The sequence below is a fragment of the Mauremys mutica genome, chromosome 3 (genome assembly GCF_020497125.1).
Source record: "Mauremys mutica isolate MM-2020 ecotype Southern chromosome 3, ASM2049712v1, whole genome shotgun sequence".
NCBI classification, from domain to species: Eukaryota; Metazoa; Chordata; order Testudines; family Geoemydidae; genus Mauremys; species Mauremys mutica.
The window spans coordinates 175,767,223-175,792,101 of NC_059074.1; the positions used below are offsets into that span (position 1 = coordinate 175,767,223).

Genomic DNA, 24,879 nt, shown 5'->3' on the forward strand with positions numbered 1-24,879 from the left:
ACTGAGGCCAAGATTCAAAAATATCATTAGATGTTTATATAGACTACAGTAACACCCTCAGTTATATCAGATATGATTTAAAATATATATTTTTTAATTAGAGAGATAGGCCCTGTTAACACACTAATACAATGTTGTTGTTCTGGGGTCTCCAATGCTTCAGGATAAGGTTTACATTCTGAAGATTAAAAGAAAAATTTCACTTGTCAATGTCAGCTCTTGGGACTGCTGGGTCAGGATGGCCCCCTCCTTGGCAGTCTGGAATAGCAGGTGAAGATTTTGTTGGAAAACAGAGGTTTTAGCCTCAAGTAAGCCAGGGCATAGTCCTAAATGAGACTTTTACAGCTGTGAGAGATGTCCTGAACGACAGACTAATAGCTTCAAAAAAATGTCATGCACTGACATGCTTCCAAGCTGCTTAATTTATAAAACAAGGCTACATTTAAGCAAAGATTGGAGCCTATGACATAAAACCAGCAAAAGCATAGAAATTCAGATTTAATGCTGACATCCTCTTAACCTCACACCACTGTTCCAGTTCCCAAATAGAGCTCCGCAAGGTTAGAGTCAGGCTGAGTGTCACTGCTTTGTGTCACCACCTTTCTGTTATCTAAGTCATACACATAACACAAACTAGAGATTGAAGATAGTAAAATTTTCTGTACAGCCACTGAAGTACAAGAAAAAGAAAAGATACAGCAAAATTTCTAAGATAACAATACCAGAAGGTTAAATTATCTGTGTGACCTATCTCTAACCTGAACACTATGGTTAATAGGTTTCCTGTAGCCATCATGTGATTAGACAGCTCTTGCACCTGTTAACATATTTAGGCATTTTTTTTTGTTAACGGCCACTGTTTCTTTCTAAAAAAACCACTGCTTCATCTTAAATTGCTAAAGTCAACTTCCTCAAGCAACCACAAAATGAGAGGTTCTCGTGGGAAAAAAAAAAAAAAGTACCAGGCTTCAGCTTTCAATTTAAACAATCACAGTGAAATTTACAAGTTATTTCATTGGAAGGAAGAAAAAAAAATCAAACTGATAAAAAGTTCATAATAACATTATATATAACAACAAATAGTGAGGGGCTAGGGCGAAGGGCCAGGCAGAGATGTTAAAGACTTATCTATACTTAAAAGCCTTGCCACTTTAACTATACCATGATGGTTAAAGTGGAAAATCAAATAATGTGGGTGTAGTTACACCACTATAAAAGTGCTTATTCCAGTCTAGTTTCAGATTCCAGTTTGTTGAAGAGAAAAAGCTATACTGATATAAAGCACCTTATACCAGTACAACTGTATCCTAGGACTTTCACAAATAAAACTTTGTCAGGAAAATAAATACATAAAATAAATCACACCCCTTACCAGCATAGTTATGGCTGTAAAACTTTTAAATTTAGATAAGCCCTTAGCTATGTTCCTCCCTTCTCTCACAGACCTCATAATAAAGTAAGAACCTTTATTTAATTTTTTCTTCCAAATTATAATTCAGGGCCATATTCTGATACCCTTACTTATGTTGGGAAGTGACTTACTCCACAAGAGACCCATTTGAATCGGATTTTCATTTATAGTAAGGTTGCTTTACATCTCTCTGACAGGGAAAAGAGATCTTGAAGTGAGTGTAAATGTTCATTTTTCACCACTCTGGCTGCCAAGGGGCCTATAAACTGGCCTTAGTGTGACTGAGCATCAGGTCCATTTCATGGAGACTACTCAAATGGAGTAAGGCCTGGTCTACACACAGTCTATGTCAATAACTATTTGTTAGAAGTCTGATATTTTTTACTTAAATAGTTATAACCCCTAGTGTGGATGCAATTATGCCAATATAAAGGGATCTTTTTCCAGATAATTTATTCCTTGTCTTGCACAGGATTAGATATATTAGTGTAAAGTACCTTTGCATTGGTATGACAGAGTCCACACCAGGGGGTTGCACCAAAATAGTTAAAGCAGTACAAGTTCAGACAAGTACAAGTTCAGACAAGGCCTTGAGTATGATGCTATCAGCATATCAGAATCTTGTCCCTAGTGAACTGGTCCTCTCTATGGCCATGATCCTACATGAGATCCATATGAGCAGAGCCCTGCCCACAGTCTCAGCTCAATGCAGGACCGCGCCATCCATTATAAAAGGCTACTCTATGCTAACTATGCACACACCAAAAAGTCACCACATGCACCATGCCCCTCCCATATCAATCACTTATTTGAAAAAGAAACAAGTTCTGCAAAATCCAGAATGTAAGGCAAATAAACTCGCTTTCAAGTGTGGTGTTTGTCCAGGCTGCCAGACAAGTTTGGTAGCTTGCAACAAAATTTGATAGCCAGACACTAGAAAAAAGAATGAGAGAGAGAGAGAGAGAGAGAGAGAGAGAAACTGCAGACCTTTTGCCTTAATTATTTAAATGGTTTATGTTAGTAGTCAATGCATATTCAGTCTGCCATTGACTTCTGAGGTGCAAGATCAATGTTCCCATTGTCTTCAATAGCCACGGGATCAAGCTCTTTGTTTTTATATGGATTTCCTGGTAACCCTCACAAATGCCATCTATCTCCCCTTCATGTGAACTCATTCTTTTTGAAGCTCCAAGAATCAATTTCAGTATAATCATTATTGCCTACATAATACCTGAGCAGTAACCAGGATGTGGTTAGGTTGCCTGGAGTGTCTTTTGCTTTATTTTTGAATTTACAGTATCTTAAGTATTCTATTCAAAATGTTTTATACTTATGATTTTGAACAATGACTTAAAAAGGAATGGTACAATGAGCTGCTAGTTTGTACTGGTAACAGTAGGGTATTCCTTACATTAGACTATATCCCCTTTGACAAGACAGATATACACAAACCTGGGATGCAGTCATATTGAGTGGCCTCAAAATTAGTCAACCAGAGAGCTTGTTTTTGCTGCTTAGTCAGTTCTTCCCAACTACTTATGTAGTGCAGCAAAATGCTCCTGAATGTTTTTTAAAATATTGCTTGCCTACAAAATGTTGGCAGTACCCCATGCCTCTCAGCTTATCCAATACCTTACTAAAAAGTGTACTTTATTTTCAAATGAAGTATAAAAATATAATTAGGAAGGCCAAAAAATAATTTGAAGAACATCTAGCCAAAGACTTTAGCAAAAAATGTTAAGTACATCAGAAGCAGGAAACCTGCTAAACAACCAGTGGGGCCACTGGACGATTGAGATGTTAAAGATGCACTCGAGGATAAGGCTATTGCGGAGAAACTAAATGAATTCTTTGCATCAGTCTTCATGGCTGAGGATGGGAGGGAGATTCCCAAACCTGAGCCATTCTTTTTAGATGACAAATCTGAGGAACTGTCTTAGATTGAGGTGTCAGAGGAAATTTTGGAACAAACTGATAAACTAAACAGTAATAAGTCACCAGGACCAGATGGTATTCACCCAAAAGTTTGGAAAGAACTCAAATATAAAATTGCAGAACTACTAACTGTAGTCTGTAACCTATCATTTAAATCAGCTTCTGTACCAAATAACTGGAGGTAGCTAATGTGATGCCAATTTTTAAAAAATGGATCCAGAGGTGTTCCCAGAAATTACAGGCCAGTAAGCCTGACTTCAGTACCGGGCAAACCGATTGAAACAATAGTAAAGAACAAAATTGTCAGACACATAGATGAACATAATTTGTTGGGGAAAAGTCAACATGGTTTTTGTAAAGGGAAATCATCCCTCACAATCTACTAGAATTCTTTGAGGGGGTCAACAAGCATGTGGACAAGGAGGATCCAGTGGATATAGTGTACTTAGATTTTCAGAAAGCCTTTGACAAGGTCCCTCACCAAAGGCTTTTAAGCAAAGTAAGCTGTCATAGGATAAGAGGGAAGGTCATCTCATGGATTGGTAAGTGGTTAAAACAAGTAGGAATAGATGGTCAGTTTTCAGAATGGAGAGTGGTGTCCCCTAGGGGTCTGTACTGGGACCAGTCCTATTCAACATATTCATAAATCAGCTGTTACAGCTCAAGAAAGAGATCTTGGAGTCATTGTGGAAACATCCACTCAATGTGCAGTGGCAATCAAAAAAGCAAACAGTATGTTGGGAATCATTAAGACTTCTATATAAATCCATGGTACACCCACATCTTGAATTCTGTGTGCAGCTGTGGTCTCCCCATCTCAAAAAAGATATATTGGAATTGGAAAAGGTTTAGAAAAGGGAAACAAAAATTATTAGGGGTATGGAACAGCTTCCGTATGAGGAGAGATTGATAAGACTTGGACTTTTCAGCTTGGAAAAGAGATGACTAAGGGGGGACATGATAGAGGTCTATTAAACCATGAATGGTATGGCGAAAGCAAATAAGGAAGTGTTATTTATTCCTTTTCATAACACAAAAACTAGGGGTCATCACATGAAATTAATAGGCAGCAGGTTTAAAATGAACAAAAGGAAGTATTTCTTCACACAATGCACAGTCAACCTGTAGAACTCTTTGCCAGAGGATGTTGTGAAGGCCAAGACCGTAACAGGGTTAAAAAAAAACTAGATAAATTCATGGAGGATAGGTCCATCAATGGCTATTAGCCAGGATGGGTAGGGGTGGTGTCCCTAGCCTCTGTTTGCCAGAAGCTGAGAATGGGCCACAGAGAATGGGCCACAGGGAATGGATCACTTGATGACTACCTGTTCTGTTCATTCCCTCTGGGGCACCTGGCATTGACCACTGTTGGAAGGCAGGATACTGGGCTAGATGGACCTTTGGTTTGACCCAGTATGGCTGTTCTTAAGGCGACTATATACCTAGTGCTACACTTTTTTTAAAAAGTTACAGTTCATAGAATAATAGGATTAGAAGGGACCTCAGGAAGTCATCTAGTCTAACCCCCTGCTCAAAGCAGGACCAATCCCCAACTATTTTTTTTTGCCACTGATCCCTAAATGACCCCCTCAAGGATTGAACTTGCAGCAACCCTGGGTTTAGCAGACCAATGCTTGAACCACTGAGCTATCCCTCCCCCTGTTCAGTTACCTTTCTAGAATCAGGTATATGTATATTATGATAACTATGTTGCTATATCTCTGGCACTCTCTCTGGAACAAAGACAACTTAGTTGGCAAAAGCAACTTGAAGATTCTGGCAAAATATTACTTTTATAGAGGACACATGTCTGATATGCATGAGCATCTGGTTAGCTCACCAGCTCCTTATAGATGAAGGCGTCTCATAAGTGACCAAGATGGACTCCCCACAGCCCCAGTCTTCTTCTTAATTTGTATACGGTAATACCTAGCAGTCCCAGTCAAAATTAGGGCCCCATTGAGCTAGACACCATACACACACATAGCAAGAGAGAATCCTGGCCTGGACAGCTTACAGTCTACAATGGCCTGCACAACTCGTAAAGCGGTGAGGGCCATATTACTCCAAAGAAAACAGCTGAGGGCCGAAACCCCCCCGGCCCCGCTGAACCCCCCCCCAGCACCACCGAAACACCCCAAGTGCCACCCAGCCCCCCCGAAACACAACCCCCTCCAGCACCGCCCGACCTGCGAAAACAACCCCCCCCAAGCGCTGCCCACCCCAAGAAAACAAACCCTCCTTCCCCAGCGCCACCCCTTCTTATTCTAGAAGTAGAATAAGATCTTCCCTTCACTTTGTAATCAATTGCCCTGTTGAATGAATGAGGTGTGACTGAGGAAGGCATGGAAGGCAGGCACCTCCAGACAGCTGCAACCCTTGAAGAGGGGATGGGAGCCAGACCAGATCAGTAGAATAGGTCAGCCACTGACTCGTAGCTCATCTCCTCAGCCCCCCTCCCCCCCGCCTGCTCACCTCCCCCCCCACCAATACCTGCCTGCTCAGCTCCTCAGACCCCCACTCCCCCGGCTCACCTGCCCCCCCTGCTCGCCTTGCCAGCCCCCACCCCGCATACTCACCCCCACCACTGCCCTCCCGCTCACCTCCTCAGCCTCCCATGCCCCTGGCCAGTGATGAGCTGCCAAAAATCTTAACAACCGGTTCCATCCTCACCCCACAAGGGGGTCATTGCCCACCCCCGGGACTCCTGCCCCATCCAACCCCCCCGCGTTCCTTGATGCCTCCCCCCGGGACTCCTACCCCATCCACCCCCCTTCCCTGTCCCCTGACTGTCCCCCGCCACCCCCATTCAACCCCTCCTCTCATTTCTGATGGCCCCCCGGAACCGCTGCCCCATCCAACCACCCCTTCTCTCTGTCCCCTGACCATCCCTGGAACCCCTACCCCCTGCTGCCCCATCCAACCCCCCCCTCCTTCCTGACAGCCCCCACCCTGGAACCCTTGCCCCTATTCAACCCCCCTGTTCCATGCCCTCTGACCGCCCCGACCCCTATCCTTGCAGCCCCTCCGCTTCCTGCAAATCAGCGGTTCACGCAGGAACCCTAGAGGGCTGAGAAGCAAGCGGTGGCTTCGCGCTCAGGCCCAGGGAGGCAGAGACAGAGGGGAGGTGAGCTGGGGCGGGGAGCGGTTCCCCTGCGCCCCCCTCAGGTTACCTGCTGCGGCGTGGGTGCCTCTCCCCCCGCCACCCATCCCCAGCTCACCTTGGCTTCGTCTCCACCTCTCTGGGCCTGAGCATGAAGCCACCACACCGCTTATCTGCCCTCTCAGGCTTCCCGCGCAAACCGCTGATTCGTGGGGGGGAGGGGGAGAAGTGGGGCAGAGCGTTCAGGGGAGGAGGCGGAGAGGCGGTGAGCTGGGGCCAGCCGCCAGCTCACCTGCCCCCCCCACTGCCCGCTGCTTGCTTCCTCAGGCTCCTTCCCCCACCGCCGACTCACCTGCCCCCCCCCCCAGCCACTGCCCGCCTGCCTCCTCACGCCCCCCCCCCGCGAGCCGCACAGTGAGCCCACGCGGGCCGCATGTTGTTCAGGCCTGGTCTACATGGACATGAAAGGAAACAGAGACACAGAAAGGTGTAGTGATGTTTCCCAGTTACACAGCAGGTCCATGACCAAGCCAGGAATACAATCCAAGTTTCCTGACTCCCACTCTGGTGCCCCACCCACCAAACTACATTGCCTCCCACCTCTGTCAGACATGGACATAGCTCCAGTCATCAGTGTCTTTGTCACCTCAACATCAGTCTGCTGCAACATGCCCTATACTGGTTTTCATCTTTAATCTGTTCAGGAACTGAAGCTACAGCAGAAAGTTACTGCCTATGGAGGTACCACATCATCACAATATACTGTATATACTCGTTCATAAGCCAACTTTTTTTATTAAAAAAGGGAAGCACCAGAGAAGGGGGTCGGCTTATGAACGGGTATAGAGAGAGAGAGGTGGGACACAGCCCTTCCCCCCAACAGAGGGAGCGAGGAGAGGCAGCACAGCCAGAAGGGAAGAGGTGGGACCAGAGTCTCTCAGCTTCTGGCCACGCTGCTCTCCCCATAGCCTCCGAAGCAGCTGCAGCTCCAGGGCTGGCAGGCTGCAGCCGTGCCGCTCAGCCCCGCCCCCCAGAGCAGGCTGTGGCCGTGCCAACTGGGCGCCAGAGCAGCTCCAGCCAGGTCAGAGACATCCTCCCCTGGCCCTCCCCAGATAAGGTGGGATGGGATGGGATGGGGAGAGTGTGGGGGTCCCGGGCTAGGGGTGGGGTCATGTGGGGGGTGGACACAGGGGTTACTCCCCTGACTCCAAGCTTCTCCTCCCAAAAAAATTTCCCTACCAGTTGCTGTCCAGGCCTGTCAGGGTAAGCAGCTGGCACACTGGGACACTTCGTTTACTTAGGTTTAACTCTGTGTCTGCAGACGCTCGAGGTAAACAAACCATCTCGGCCTCCCCAGCGGCTTATCCTGATGGCCCACGAGCCAAAAAGTTTGCTGACCCCTGAATTATAAGGTCGGCTTATGAATGGGTCATAAACATTTTCCATTTTTACTTATACATCTTGTGGGGGTTGGCTTATAAACGAACTGGCTTATGATTGAGTAAATACAATACTAGTGCTCTGTGATCTGAATTGACTCTCTGTTAATTTCTGGATGGGCTTTATGGTCTTGGTTTTGACCTATTAACCCTCAAATAACCTGCCTATTCAAGTGAATGCTTCTCTCCCTATGTGATACCACTACTGTTGCTGTTGGCAGACACACACAAGCTGCAATTGCCCTGCTGGCAGGGTATTCTCCATGAAGGGTCCTTTACCATGGCAGCTATGAAAGAGGCTCTCAGTGTTCCAGTTGTGTTATTAAGTGAAAGATGCAGTACAAGAGACCATCCTAGCTAGGCAAGGACCTGTCTTTACAGTCTACTTACCCATACCCACCCCCCAAATACTGGGAACATCTCCACTCCACCTCTGTTGGAAGGCCTCCTCAGTTAAGCAGCTAGGTTTTGTCGGTTGCTGAAGCAGTCACTTGACACACTGAATTGTAACAAGAATTACAGGAGTACTTGCGGCACCTTAGAGACTAACGAATTTATTTGAGCACAAGCTTTCGTGGGCTACAGCCCACTTCTTCGGATGCATAGAATGGAACATATATTGAGGAGATATATATACACATACAGAGAGCATGAAAAGGTGGGAGCTGTCTTACCAACTCTGAGAGGCCAATTAAGTAAGAGAAAAAAAAAACTTTTGACGTGATAATCAAGACAGCCCAGTACAGACAGTTTGATAAGAAGTGTGAGAATACTTACAAGGGGAGAGAGATTCAATGTTTGTAATGGCTCAGCCATTCCCAGTCAGGCCTAAGTTGATTGTATCTAGTTTGCATATCAATTCCAGCTCAGCAGTTTCTCACTGAAGTCTGTTTTTGAAGGTTTTCTGTTGCAAAATTGCCACCCGCAGGTCTGCCATTGAATGACTGGACAGGTTGAAGTGTTTTCCTACTGGTTTTTGAGTGTTATGATTCCTGATGTCAGATTTGTGTCCATTAATTCTTTTGCATAGAGACTGTTCAGTTTGGCCAATGTACATGGCAGAGGGGCATTGCTGGAATTGAATTGTAACAGAAATTTGAATCTTTTAAAGTCAGACAAGCACATCAGACATATTTGGGGCCCAGGTCTTGCCCTTCTTTTTCCAGCAAGACTCAGTGGAAATGTTAGGAGTTAAGGAGAAAAAGACCCAGCCTTTATGGCCCTTTCCTGCAAGGTGCTGAACACCGACAGATGAAGCTCAGCAACTCACTGGACTGGAACGTCAGTCAGTTCCTCATTCGTGGGTAGCGTTTCAATCGTCCACAGCTGCACATGTAGGCAGAGCTTCATTTCATACTAATGCAGAATAGGTTTAGCGCCCATATGGTGGTAGGAAGCAGATCACTTCAGCTTTCTCATCTCTGCTTCAGTACAAGGATTATGAGAGAGTTTTGAACGGTCATCCAAGGAAATCACACACGCAGCTTGCTTTCGAGCACCTGAGTTTTTGCTTAGCTCAGGTATGCTAAAACTATGCACTGCTTTCCATCGGCAGATTGTGCTATCTGGAAGACTTAATTTATTCAGAGATTATCAGATTACATAGAGCCTCCCCAGACTCCCAGCATGAAGCCAGGTTGTGTGGCCACTGTATAATCCTTTAGCTGAACAGAACATATGCTTCTCTCTGTAGTCAGTCACTTCGGCTGGTTGCCATGGAGGGTAGATGGGGGCATGCAGTGACCAGCCTCCTCCCCAGCCATCCTTCTTGCACTCTCCCAATGACTGGACAAAGCTAGGACCCTAAGTGTAATGGGAAGCTTCTCATTCTCCCCCGGACTTTTGCCCATAGTTACAGGATGGCTGTTTATCTGCTTCCTCCAGGGAAAAACAAAACAAAAAGTCCATTAATTTTCAAAGTGTTCCTCTTAAATGTGCTCATGGTTTTTCATTGCCATAATCAAACACTTTGTAATTAGTCCCCTCAAACATGACCTTGCACCTGGGCTGAGAAGTGAAGGGATTGCATGGTCTTTTTAAAACTATATACATGAATTTTCCATCACTGCAAGAAGACAGGCCAGAGTAGATCAAGGGCTAATAACGATATACCTGGACAGTTAGCTGCTCATCGTTACTGTGTACATGAAGACAAGGGCCAGGTGCTATTAACCTCTAAGGCACATTATTAGACCACAGCACACAACCTGTCATGTCTCATTGCTTCATTAACATACTACTAGAGATCCTCTGATAATGTCAGTGAGGCTCTTGCCTCAAAATTAGCAGGAACTAGAAGGTGTGATTTTCCCATATATTAGAATGAGGTAAGGAAGATGCATTATTATATTGCCTAGGCGTGTTGTGGGGGGGGGAAAAGATTACTGTGTATTTTGGGCCTGATCTAAAGCCCATTGAAATCAGTAGAAAGACTTCCACTGACTTGTATAGATTTTGGATCAGACTCCTTATGAACTGGTAATTGAGTTTTTTCATAAAATTAATGAAAACACCATCCCCTCACTGAGTTATTAAATTAAATTGTTTCCCAACCCTGGGACAAACCTGTAACGCACGTACCTAGATATTTGTATGGCTGATGCGATCTGTCTTTGAATCTTTGTGAGTGGCATATAATTATATTTAATACAATTTATTTTGCATTAGAGGGACAAGCTTTGATCCAACATCTTTGCACCAGAGATTCAAAGCAAATAAGACTCCAGGTCTATTTCAAAACTTCTATGTTTGTATAAAGTGTAACATTCCATTGCTTACCTTGCTTATCTTCTCTGTTCAAAGCATTTATTTCCAAATGGATTGTTTTAGATTTTATGTTTACGTTTTTTTATGTCACGTGTTTCTGTTTAGTAATTCTCAGTTGGGCTACACTTTGAGAGCGAGAGTGTGTGTATAAAAGGGACTTTGTCTGGTCGTTTAGTCTCAAAATCCTTGGGGGCAGGGACAGATGTTTTCTTCTGTGTTTGTACAGTGCCTAGGTAAATGGGATCCTGGTCACTGACTAGAGCTACCAGGTAGTACCAACCAGAATACAAATAATAAAATTTAGTTTAAAATAAATAAATAAAAGGAGGCATTATAAAACTGAAAACAGATGTTTTCATGATTGTCTGAAATGCCAGTGAAAACAGTTTGCCTTCATTTAAACATTCCCCTTTAGAGTTTGCAACCCAAACATTGGAGCATTATGCTCCCACAAAAGAAAGTGAAACTGATGATTCAATTTTCAGTCCAAGCATTACGAGAGCAAAGCAAGAATTTTCCAAAGTAGATTTGATTTTTTTGTTTTAAGAAACCCTCTCCATTTTAAAAAACAGAACTTTGCAACACAGGTGAGATGTTTTTTGACCCTGCCAAGTGCCTCCCGAGATAGCTGTGGGGAAACTTGCCATCCCCTGGGAACATCATGGGAAGCTACAATATACCAAGCTGGAGAGAACTGGGAGAGTGAGAACTGCATCATTTCCCAAGCAATTCAGATAATTTATCCACTTTCTTTTTAAATAAAAAAAAATCATTCACAAACCAGAACTGTCTTAAAAGACCATGGAAATCATGCCAATTGAGCAACATATCAAACTAGTCCTACATTCTGAGTTCCTTTGTAATGTAGTTATTTTAACTGGAACATTAAACCCCTTGTCCATCTATGTCCTGCTGGCTTCCCTGTGATTTATCCCCTAATGCAAGTCCTCCACAAGGTTGGAACACAGCAAAAAATCGTGGCCTTTCTTCAGAAAATATGCTCTGTTCTTCCAAATTGAAGTTCTGAATTAAAATAGCTGAAGCGTCTAACCTTCCTTCTGCAGATTAATATACAGGTTTCTTATTGATCTGGAGGTAGTTTGAAATACCACCACCATGTGATTCAACTGCTAATTAGGGCTGTCAATCACAGTTATCTCACACGATTAACTCAAAAAAAATTAATTATGATTAATCACACTGTTAAACAATAAAACACCAATTGAAATTAATTAAATATTTTGGATGTTTGTCTATATTTACATATGTATTGTATTTTTTGTAATTGAAATCAAGATGTATATTATTTTTTATCATTTTTACAGTGCAAATATTTGTAAACAAAAGAAATAGTATTTTCCAATTCACCTCATACAAGTATTGTAGTACAATCTCTTTGCCGTGAAAATGCAACTTACAAATGTAGATTTTTTTCTTACATAACTGCACTCAAAAACAAAACAAAGTAAAACTACAGAGCCTACAAGTCCACTCAGTCCTACTTCTTGTTAAGCCAATTGCTAAGACAAACAAGTTTGTTTAGATTTATGGGAGATAATACTGCCCTCTTCTTATTTACAAGTCACCAGAAAGCAAGAACAGGCATTTGCATGGCACTTTTATAGCCGGAATTGCAAGGTATTTACATGCCAGATATGCTGAACATTCATATGCCCCTTCATGCTTCGGCCACCATTCCAGAGGACATAGTTCCATGCTGATGACACTTTTTAAAAAAACAACATGTTAATTAAATTTGTGACTGAACTCCTTGGGGGAGAATTGTATGTCCCCTGTTCTGTTTTACCCACATTCTGCCATATATTTCATGTTATAGCAGTCTTGGATGATGACCCAGCACATGTTGTTCATTTTAAGAACACTTTCACTGCAGATTTGACAAAACACAAGGTACCAATGTGAGATTTCTAAAGAATCACCAAAATTGAAAATCAGCATTCTGCTGGTGGCATCTGACTCAGATGATGAAAATGAACATGCATCAGTCTGCACTGCTTTGGATCATTATCAAGCAGAACCCATCATCAGCGTGAACGCGTGTCCTCTGGAATGGTGGTTGAAGCATGAAGGGACATATGAATCGAAGTGGTTCTTAAACTTTTGTACTGGTGACCTCTTTCACATAGCAAGCCTCTGAGTGCGACCCCCCCCTTATAAATGTTATATATTTAATACCATTATAAATGCTAGAGGCAAAGCGAGGTTTGGGGTGGAGGCTGACAGCTCGCGACCCCCCATGTAATAACCTCATGACCCCCTGAGGGGTCCCGATCCCCAGTTTGAGAACCCCTGCTTTAGAGCATCTGGCACGAAATATCTTGAGATGCAGGCTACAACAGTGCCACAAGAATGCTTGTTCTCACTTTCAGGTGACAATTGTAAACGAGAAGCGAGCAGCAGTATCTCCTGCAAAACGTAAACAAACTTGTTTGTCTGAGTGATTGGCTGAACAAAAAGTAGGACAGAGTGGACTTGCAGGCTCTAAAATTTTACAATGGTTTATTTTGGAATGCACTTTTTTACATAATTCTACATTTGTAAATTTAACTTTAATCATAAAGTACTGTAGTGCAATCTCTTTCTTTTGTTTTTTTACCTTGCAAATTGCACTATGCACTTTGATTTCAATTACAACACAGAATACAATATATTTGAAAATGTAGAAAACATCCAAAAATATTTAGATAAATGGTATTATATTATTAACAGTGCAATTAATTGCAATTACTTTTTTAAATCACTTGACAGCCCTACTGCTAATACTATTAGACATTGAACAAAAATCCAGCTTTCAACTTTGAGTCAGACGTGGACCTAGCAAGTTATATCATATGTAAGGTTATATCCTGACCTTAGTTACAGTGGTGTCAAATCAAAGTCACTCAAAGAAAAGGGGGGGGGGAAATCAATGGAGTGACATCAGCGTGAGATCCAAATTGTCTCTTGGGGACTCCACTGAAAAATTAAAAGTTGCAAATTGTTACTTTCAAAGAGAAAAAGCATAGAATGTCTCTTTTAAGGCTTCTAGTTTTTAGAATAATTTATTAAGAAATTAATATTTTGTTTAAAAAAAAAAATAAAGTGCAGCCCTGACACAGAAATAGCAACATTGGCACTTCTGCTCTGTCATAAGCCATTTCCAAAAGCCTTGTACCAATCTTAATTTTCATTCACACTAAGGTCCTTTTCCACCATCCAGATAGCACAAAAGGGCCTTAAAGTGGGCATAAATTACATTTACAATTGCTGTAAATTCCCTTCAGAGTCAAGGGACCTCATAATGTAAATGAGAAACAGGCCTGATGTATTTATTATATTTTCCCTTTTATTTATATTGTTATATATTTAGGTTTCCTTGTCAGCTTAGCTAAGCAAACACATTGCCCTGTCTTGGAAACAGACCCTCATTGCAAACTAGCAGACCCCCGCTCCAAAAGGTCTGTCCTGTATAAAGGTTTTAATAACAGCCCTGGAGAGCTACACAAGGAGGAGACCTATCATGCACAGATCTCCTCTCTCCCTCATAGAAAGCCAGCTGCCTCCTCAGTGCAGACCCTTACCCCATTCCCTGGGCACCACAGGGAACTGAGCCGGAGGCAAGCCAGGTGTGGTGGCACTACACACAATATGTCCCCACTGTGCCCCTATGGATATTCTGGGCTTGATCCTATGAGGGACCAAGAGGTTCTTGGAAGTGCTGAGTGCCCTCACCTCCCATTGAATGCTAATCACTTCCAAGAATTGCTCAGTGTCTTGCAGGATTGAGCCCCAGGTAGGGAAGGTAACCAATATTGGTAATAAGGGGTGCCAAGGCTTCAGAGCCTGTGCCAAGACAAAGGGATACCCCTTCACTCCTGTAGATCCTCTAAGGCTCATGGAGCTTGGGAAGTCAATGGCCGTTCTGCCTGTGTAAGGAGAGACGGATCAGGCCCATGATAGCAGATTTGAAGGGCTGAAATAAAGAGAACATGCAGCTACGCTATTCCAGCCCCAGTTTTGGAGGTGAAGTATTTAAGGCATACACTTAAATATCTTCTGTTTATATAGGTTTTGTATGCAAAAATAGTAACTAAACCCAATTCCTTTTTATGTGGGAACCTGCTCCAGTTTTGACTCAAAGGTCATTTTGAAGTCTGTATGAATTTACAATACTATACAAATATTTGTCAAACACACAGGCTGCTGGTCTTTTTTGAAAGATAAAGATTATGAGAAAAACCTCACAACAGTATGAACCTAAAAACAAAAGAACGCATGTCTGCTGGAGAACAAGTTTCCTGCTTGCTGAGACTGCCACCTTCTGGAGCACAGAGTTTCAGAGCTCTGATCACAAAAGGCAGTTTCACCTTTCCTGTCAGTTTCCAGTCTTGGTTTTATAGCTGCTTTGCAAATCAGCTGACACCTCAGAACTGTTCTATTCTGCTACTTCCAGTAGAGGGAAATAGACCGTTTGCAAGAACATCCCTCCCCAACTGATCTTCTCATCTTTATGGCAGTACAGAGTTGGATTCCACAGTGAGGAGGAGAAAATAATGTGTTGGGATTTTCGGGGAAGGGAGAGGGAGAAAAATGAAACAGCTTGTTTGAGATGCCTTGTAAGTCAGATCCCATCAGGTTAGGACAACATGGATCAGATTTTCAAAAGAGCTAAAGTTGCTTGATTCAATATATTTAGTGCTGAGCTCTTTTGAAAAATCTGCCCAGAAGCGTCACAATGAGAAATCTGGCCCCTGTTGCTGGTGCTGAGTACTTGGAAATCTGACCTAATATTGATGTTCCTGTCCATCCATTTATTCTTATTCCTTTTATTTCATATCTCATTCCTTTTATTTCAGCCCTGTATTTGTTGCTATGTGTTTGTATTTTCAAGGATCCATGTTATTTTTTTTTGTTTGGTTCAGTTGCCAAGAGCTTTGGCAGGGGTGAAGCACTATTTATTTTGTTATTTTAAAGATCTCTGTCTGTTTGTACAACCCTTATCACCAAAGTGTACCATCACCCCACAAATGTTAATAATTTATCCCCACAACACCCATGTGGAGTAGGGATGTATTATTTTCCCCTCTGTAAAATAGTGAAAGAGGCATTAAGTGATTTGACAGGAATTGAACCCAGGAACCTGAGTGCTAGTTTAGTGCTTTAATCACTTGGCCATCCTTTCCTTTCTAGAGAGAAAGGATTGTTTCTTCCCCCTTGGGTCTGTGAGCTATCAGGTCTAACCACCTCCCACATCCATCACTCTGGGATGATAGATTGTTCTTTCACTCTCAGATTAACAGCAGCAATGGAAATTAGTGGCAATGCTGGCTCCTTGGGCTCCTCATCTCCTGATGCAGACTCTAGCACCACAACTCCAGATACTAGTCTCATTCTGCCTTGGATGACGAGGGCTATGCAAGAACACTCCTCATTTTTTATGCTCATTGTAAACATCTTTGTCTTCATTTTGACAGAGGATTTTCTTCCTGATTGACCTGGTAAGAGAACAAAAAAAGTCCAAGGTACCCATCCTGTAAGTCACCTTTGCAGTCAGATATAGGCAGCTCTGGCTGTTTCTGCTGTGCCACAGTCAATGAACATCTTGGCCCCAGTCCATGAGAGAAGCCTTTTATGTGACCGTCAAGAAAAATTACCTCAAGGTCCCGCTCTTCACATTGGTCTGGGCTGTCATTTGTCAGCCAAACTGCCTTACCAGCCTGACAAACAGGTAGATTCTTCAGAGACTTCCTTAACCAGACCCTAGGTGAGTTTCAAGAACACTCTTCTGCACCCACAGAAGACGATCAGGTAGTCATCTTCTTCCAGATGCTATTCCTATAGTCAAAATGCCTCTGCTGTATAAGAGAAAATACCAGTTTTCAGTCTCTCTCCTTGTGTTTGAGAATAGCAAAGATATACAAAGGCTTCCTGTTAATCTCTCTGCCTCTTGCTTTGTGTCCACTGACTGACAGGAAGTTATTGAACTTTACAAACCATGGGCCACTGATCAGTTCATGTGCATGGTCTGCACACAAGTGGAACCTCAAACTCCAACCTCCTCAGAATGTCAGGAGGATGAGCTTTGGATTCAAACTCAGCCCCAAACTCTTTCTTTCAGTTTTAGCGCTATCCTGGATCCAAATAAAAAGAAGCCACTGTTGCAGTTCTAATGTGACAATCATCAGGAGAACAAATAATCTTGCTAGATTTCTTCCATCTTGGGTTGAAATCTGTGAGAGAATCTTATGGGAATCATAGAATATCAGGGTTGGAAGGGACCTCAGGAGGTCATCTAATCCAACCCCCTGCTCAAAGCAGGACCAATCCACAACCAATCAAAACTAATCCAACATATTAACCCTAAATATCAACCTTCACCTAATCATGGCCCGAACAGGTTTCTTAGCCTATCAAATAGCATTTAGACAATGTGTTACATCAGGTCCCCTCCACACTTCTGGCACAATATACATTTCCCACATAGCATGCAATGTTACAAAATCTTGAGCTGGTAAGCAAAGAGGACAAAGGCTTGTCACTTCTAGCCCCAATTCAAAGTCTTCATTTCCACTATTCTGACACCCAGAAAGGCTGAGTGTTTGCCATCCAGGCAGAATTCAGAAGATAACCTCTTTCACCAGTCAATTGATACAGAAGCTCTGCATGCCCCTTGTCTTCTTTACTTGTCTGGATGTTGTCTTTACAGCGTTGTCAGAGCCAGCAGGGAGAACACTGGCTAGTCAGCTTCTTCACTGTATTTATCTGTTGCCCACGAACAATTAATGTTTTCTTCAGTGTGGGCTCTTCTTAGGCATACTCTGCAGGAATCACAGGAGAAGGCTGGCAATGGATACCAGCTGACTGAGCTGGGCAATGCCCTTTGAAACACTTCATTAATCTTTATCTGTCCCTCAAACTGCTGCCAAGCTGGGGTAATACGAGGCCCTGGTGCCCTTTTAAGCAGAACAGAATCTGAACCAGCCCACAACATGATGCTGCACAGGGCAACATTCAGCTGCATCATCTTCAGATTCAACCGATCCAAAATTCTCACTGCGGCTTGGCCAGCTCAACCTGGATAATGTATCCATGAAGCTTGGTCCTTAGTGAGTCACTACATTTCTGTTCTGATTGCTGCATCACTGTGATATCATGAGCTGGGAAGTCTCATGATACCCCACTATGAGAGGCTGGAAAATCGAAGCACTTGATGAAACTGCTGTTAAAGTAGATGAAAGGACTCCCCTAGATCTGGACTGGGTTCCAGGTTTGGGGCAGATCAGTAAGCAGGCAGGCAGTAGAAAGAGAGAGTACACTGGGCCAACAAAGATCAAGTAGAACAGACACTTCATTTTAAACAGAGGAGTGACTCTTCTCCTCCCGCCACCTTTGATGCCCTGGTATTGTCATTGGCTCTCTTCCCCTTCTAGGTGCATTCCATACACACTATATAATCCCTTCTTAAAAGGTTAGCTGATCCAGGAATGTAGGTGTTTGACAGGAGCCTTCAGTTCCAAATCCAGGATGTCCCATGGAATCAAGCAGAGTGAGGATGCAGGAGAACATTCCAGTGAATAAAAGAAAGGACTCTAGACAATAGAAATAAGATGGAACAACTTCTCTAGGCTAGTAGAAATATTCAATGATCCTCCTTCCTCTCCAACGGACAATGGACTGTCCCCTGAACCCTCTCAAGACAGACTTCAAGCTTACTAGAGGCCAGACCAAAAAAAAAAGTTTCTTTAACCCTCTGTGACTGGAGCCATTGGTTAAGCCAACCTCACAAATTTCCAATCACCCTCATGCCTAGGGCAACTTATTTATTTTGAGAGATAAGTAAAAACCTCCCATCCTTCTCCACCTCCACCCCCACTCATCAGGCTATGCAAGCAAATTTTGTACTTTGTCTGGTAAGGTTCCATAACAATTTTGCAGCTTTGGTTTAAGCGATAGACAAATTGTTGTTTGGACTCCATCCTGCTCTCTGCTTCTATTAGATAACATACCATCTGAAACTATCTCCTAAATGATCTGCCTTAGACCACGTACCATCTTATTTTTAGAGACCTTTGGTTAGAAAGCCAGCCAGGAGACACAGTTCACTGTCTACTGACAAAGGGTGAGATTTTCAAAGGGTTAAAGGAAGTGAGATGCCCATATCTCAGGGTACGTCTACACTACGGGACTATTCCGAATTTGCATAAACCGGTTTTGTAAAACAGATTTTATAAAATCGAGTGCGCGCGGCCACACTAAACACATTAAATCGGTGGTGTGCGTCCACGGTTCGAGGCTAGTGTCGATTTCTGGAGCGTTGCACTGTGGGTAGCTATTCCGTAGCTATCCCATAGTTCCCGCAGCCTCCCCCGCCCCTTGGAACTTCCGGGTTGAGATCCCAGTGCCTGATGGGGCAAAAATTGCCGAGCTATGCCCTGACCCACTGCGGACACGGTGTTTGACCCTAGAAGCATTTGGAGCTCTGTCTGGAGATTTTAAAAAAATGATTTTGAATTTCGTCTTCTGTAACGGAGCGCTGATAGAACAGATTTGCCTGCCCTTACAGCGATCACGTCCGCATGGTCCATGCGGGAGCTCTTTCTTTATTTTGATTTTTAACTGCATCGCCACACGTGCTGATCGGAGCTCCACGCTGGGCAAACAGGAAATATTCAAAAGTTCGCGGGGCTTTTCCTGTCTACCTGGCCACTGCATCCGAGTTCAGATTGCTGTCCAGAGCGGTCAGTGGTGCACTGTGGGATACCGCCCGGAGGCCAATACCGTCGATCAGCGGCCACACTAACCCTAATCCGATATGGTAATACCGATACTAGCGCTACTCCTCTCGTTAGGGAGGAGTACAGAAACCGGTTTAAAGAGCCATTAAAATCGATATAAGGTGCCTCCTAGTGTGGACGGTTGTGGCGTTAAATCGGTTTTACGCTCCTAAAACCGATTTAAACGCCTAGTGTAGACCAGGCTTTACTGAAATGTAATGAAATTTGGATACCTACCTTCCTTCAGATCCTCTGGAAATCATAGTCGATGTACCTGTTTATATCAGAATAGAGCCTCTTTTGCCACATTGGGCTGACAGCCAATTAAGTGTAGAGGTCAAACCCTGCTCCTTGTTGATATCTCATTGGAAACAGCACAGGGTTGAGGACTAAGGTGAGCGCTGCAGTAAACCCCCAAAATCAGATTACACCTTCTGATTTTGCATTTAGTTGCGATAAAAGGATCCCTCACATTTTTAAAACATACCTAAACCCAAAGCCCCCAATTACAGAGTGCAGATGTTAGCAAGAGAGAAAAGATACATCTGAGCCCAATGCAGTGATTTAGAAGCTCCAAAAGAGGGCACCCTGAGACAATTGAAATTTTAGTAATTCCCTCTGCCTTTGAATCATTCCCCTCTCCTCCCCCTCCTTTGTCCATGTGTGTAAATCTTGGCACTGGACTAGCACCTTTCAGCAGAGTATCCCAGCATAGTTTACTGACCCTAATGAATTAACCTTTACCATGTTTCTGAGGTAGGGAGGTATTAGCCCCAATTTACACATGGTGAAACAGGAGGACCGAGTTAATCAGACTAGGCCATGGGGCTCACATAAGCTTTGATCCAGTAGAGCACTTAAGCACGTTTAAGTACGCAAATAGTCCCATTGAAGTCCACGGGACCACCCTTGGCCTTAAAGTTAAGCACTTGCTTATGTCCTTTGCAGAATAAGGGCCATAGGCAACTACTCAGGTTCTATGAGACCCAAAGCCAGAGCACGGATAAAGAGAATCGTTACTTTTGTTATATTTTTCAAGACTAAATAGGTTTCTTAAGATTAAGCCAGTTAGGCCTTAGCAACCCTGCTTTCTCATTTCCATCCAAGCAGATACTCTTCCATATAAATCACAGGATAGATAAAACCACATTGATTCCCAAACCACTTGTCTTGTTCATTGCAAGTCCTTACTCACCCTGATTCAAATCTCTCCCTCAGACCCATGATATGAACAGAGATCATAGCTAAAATTTGTGTCCAAGCTACCCTCTGCTCTGGCCAGTGAATGGGGTAAATGCTAGAAAGTAGTAAGAGCTTCCACTAACTCACAGCCTGTGCATCCCAAAGTCAATGTTTGGATAGCAAGCCTCCAGGGTAAGCAGCATCTGGCATGGCATCTCTCTGGATGGGAGTCCTTAATGCTAAGCAGTGATGAGAACTTAGTCAGGAGATCTTCAAGCTAAGTAGTATTGGTCACAGTCTCTGTTTCGACAAGTGAGCAAGGCAGAGCTACTGGCTGGAGTGAAGTGTGTAGGATCTTTAACATGAGAATGTGAAAGCTGAACTTGGCACTCAGTGCAGCAGGGACTGGATCAGAAGCAGTGATGCTTCATTACAGTGATGGGATATCTCAAAAATGCATTTAAAAAAAAAGCACACTGCCATCCACGAGCATTAGATCGATACATATGAACCAGTGAAAACCAAGGTGTTGTAATATGGGATTATTTCAGACAGCATCTGAGCAATCAGATACTTATCCATACCTATAGGCACCTCTCTAAGCTCCTCGATCCACCAGCCCACAATCATATCTTTACCCCTGCAAGGCTTGACTCCCTCTCCACCTTGTTATCTTCTTCGTGGGGAAGCCTGACGGACTATTATCCACATCTGGTGGGGCTGGGATCTATAGTAATCCCATTCCCCCATCAGAGACTGCTCCTCCAGCATTTTTATGAGGCACCTCATCCTTCCCCCCACCCCCCATTCTTCCCCCCTTTCAAGAATGGCCTTTTCTTTTCCCTGTACTCTGTAGAGCATCCCCATGGCATCCCATCTCCCCCCACCTCATTCTGGAATGTGCCTCTCTGCTGTGGAGTGTGGTCCTCCTAGATCTTATTACTCCCACTCTCAGGGGTGCCCTCGTCTCTCTAAGGCCTGTCCACTCACTCCCTTTTAAATTTAAAAGTCCCCCATAATACATCTCAAGAATACCTAAACCTAAACCCCCGGAACATTTTAGCATGTTCCAAACCCAAGGCAAACAGCTACCTCCCTCCCAGCCAGCCCCATCATTTTCATCTAATTGTTTTAAAGACATCAATTTAAAAACACCACTCAAATTGAAAAGAAGAGTAAGGGTGCAAGCATGAGAATGTGTGTCTTACAGCAATTAAAAGGAACATGTTCATTTCTGCATCATACATGTAGGGGCATGAAATAACCCTTACTTATTAATGTAATGGACGATATAGTTCACATATTTGAAGGAGCTAGCACATGCACTTACTGTTGATACACAGCAGGGAACAAAATGGTTCATAAAGGAAGCAAACAAGTCCAAAGTCATCACCTCACAATCAGCCCAAATGGCCAGCTACCTGCAGCTGGACTAGCCAGCGAAAAAGTCCATAGAGAAGCTAGTCCTAGCCCCAAATACGCTGCTATAGGGGAAGATATTTGTCTTGATTTTGCAGCTGTCAACCACGACTCCGGGTCACACTGGGCAGAAGACCCAGAGCTTCCTCTTGCAAACACTAGGAACATGAGTGACATTATGCCCATGGGTCATCTCAGTGATTTAAATGGACTAATCTCAAAAGTTAGCTACATGATTGGACCCCAAAGCAGCACACTGAATGAGTTCAGTGGGACAGAGTTAAAGCTCTGGCCAAAGGCCTGTGAAGAACAGTCACACAAAATTTTGAAAACAAGGACATTTGAGACTTGTATGTTTCATTGCAATTCACAAAATTGGCCAAATGTTGCCATTTTAATTGCAGAGATGAGACCTCTTTCCCCCCAGTTTAAAACAGGCCCACCTTTAATCTAAAAGAATCTTACTCATTTTGTAATGGCAATAACAAAGTCACTCTCCCACCCCCCAGGCAATAACAGTCATCCCCCTCTCCCATGCCCTGCTGCTGACAGGACTCTAATACAATGCTGTACAACTTGGGCCAAAATGCTTTGCTAATTGCATCTTTGTCCAGTGGAATACTGTATTACCAAAGAGTGGTGTGAATGTCTGGAAGGCGTACAGCTGCAGGGGGATTGATGTAGAAGTGACGTTTGTTTGTTTCTGTTCACGCTGCTATAGTATTGAAACAAACATGATTCTGACACCTTGTCGGTACTTTGCAAGACACTGAAGGCCTGATGGCTGAGGTCAGTAGAAAGATTACCATTGATTACAGTGCGAGTTGGGTCAGGCCCTGGGAGAAGAGCTGGAAGCGTTATGCACTTCAGAAGAAGGAGCCAAATCCCTGTCACTGAAAAGTACATTGATACCTCCTCAAGAGGACATGGGCTTTAGGAAATGGAATGACCATTTTGGTCCACTCACCAGCATCACCCACACACATGGTGTATCACTTGGTGCACAGAGATGCTGAGCCATCAGCAATCTCCAGGTGTGAAGAAAGAAGGAAGCCAGTTAAAAAGAATATTTCTGGCACATAGATTGCCCTAACTGGGACACTGCATGTTTCCACCTAGGCAGTCTATCAGGGGGTTCTTTTTTTAAGAAAAGCCATGAATATAGCAATTGCCTTTGTAGAGTCATTACCAAATGAGTTTATTTATGGGGAGGGTGCAGGAGAGAGAGGACTATTAAACACTCATTCTGTGTCAAAAAGTCTTATCAGACAGACAACCAGCACATTGAAAATGGTAGTTCAAGAACATTTCTAGAAACTTCAGTTTCACAATCTGACACTTTGGACACAAATTATTTATGATGACAATACACAGAGACTCTCTGTAATTGGGGAAGAGAATTTGCTATATTGGGATTTAAATGGAGGGCATCCTCACAGGGAGGCTAAGTCCATAAGAGTGAAGTTACTCACATGTGCAAGTGTTTGCAGCACCAGGCCCTAATATTTCTAGCAGCAAGGCCCTGATTATCCACTTACAGAAAGTGAGAGATGTGCTACCAGGAAAATTTGGCTCTCAGTTATGAGTGTAAATCAGGAGTAACTCCTGTAGCTTCAATTACACCAGTGCAAAAGAGAGCAGAATCCGATTCCATGTGAACCACATGTCATAGCGGAATCTGATGACATTTAAACTAGAAGGTGGGATCTAGAACCATTGGTTCTCCAACACAACTATATTTAATTATTTTTATAAATCCAAATGGTTTAAAAACTCTCCTCCCCATCTCCCAAATGAGAATGATTACAGTACACTCGGAGCTTGGGAAAGTTCTTATGCTGTGGAACAACCACTGTCCACCATCCCATCCCCTGTCACCTTGGGAAAGTTCCTATACGACGAAGAAATAATAGCATCCACCCACCCACCAGTACTGGCACTTGAACTATTTATTAGGTGACTGAGAGAAAGCATCCAATCAGGACTAATAAGAGCAAAAGCTTTAGTACTCTATGCATTTAAGCAGAGAAATTGCACCTGATCATTCCCTTCTAGTTGTCTGCAAGCACAGGCTGCCTGCTAAAATAGCAGCAAGAACGAACAAGAAGGGCAGATTTGTCATCTTTATTTTGTTGCTCTTTAACCAACCCCCACACCTGTTGTGTACACAGAGAAATCAGCAGCACAGATGCTATTAACCATCCTAAAAGTAAAGCAATCAACTGTCACACACATCCCACAAATAAAGGCAGGCAAACAGTTCCCCACACCTTATTGCGCCTCCAAATCGCTTAACCTAAGGGGTATATGAGGTTAAGGTGCCTCTAAAAGTAGGTCACTCTTCCCTGGTCTCTAGAGAATACAGCACTCAAGAGCAAACAGAAGATGCACCTATAGTTAGGAGCCCTGGATAAAGGGTGATGCACTCACTCAATCAATACTCTCAAGGCTACTAAGTTAAATGCTTTCCCTCTTTCTCCCCTTACCCTCCCATGCATAGGGGATCAGACCACCTACCTCTGCATCTTGTTGAAGCCTCCCAAGGCAGAGGTAGTAGCAGGTGTCCCCTATTTCCCCCTAACAGCGACAGGCAACAACCTTCCTCCAGCTGTTATTCTGCCCAGTTGCCTCTTGTCTTATCTTCCCCTAAAAGCTGCTACTGCTCATTGGTAAGGGGTGGAGCTCTTTGTCAGATATGTGATGCTATAATCAAATGATGCAGACCTCTGAGATGTTCACTGGGTCAGAGGATTACACATGATCTTGCTGAGGTATAGCTATGTCTAACAGAAACCTGATGTCTTTTCAAACCCCTGGCACTGACTAGCAAGAAAATGAAATTACTTAAAG

General features: G+C 43.4%; 1 long non-coding RNA gene across 2 annotated transcripts in view; it reads right to left on the bottom strand.

Annotated features, from left to right (window-relative positions):
• LOC123366047 overlaps nucleotides 1–24,776 on the bottom strand; it is an 82,297-nt gene extending 57,521 nt beyond the window's left edge. For both annotated transcript variants that reach the window (XR_006577895.1, XR_006577896.1), the window contains exon 1: nucleotides 24,547–24,776. This is a non-coding gene — a long non-coding RNA (uncharacterized LOC123366047). The remainder of the gene's footprint in view (nucleotides 1–24,546) is intronic.
• Between the last annotated feature and the right edge of the window lie 103 nt (nucleotides 24,777–24,879).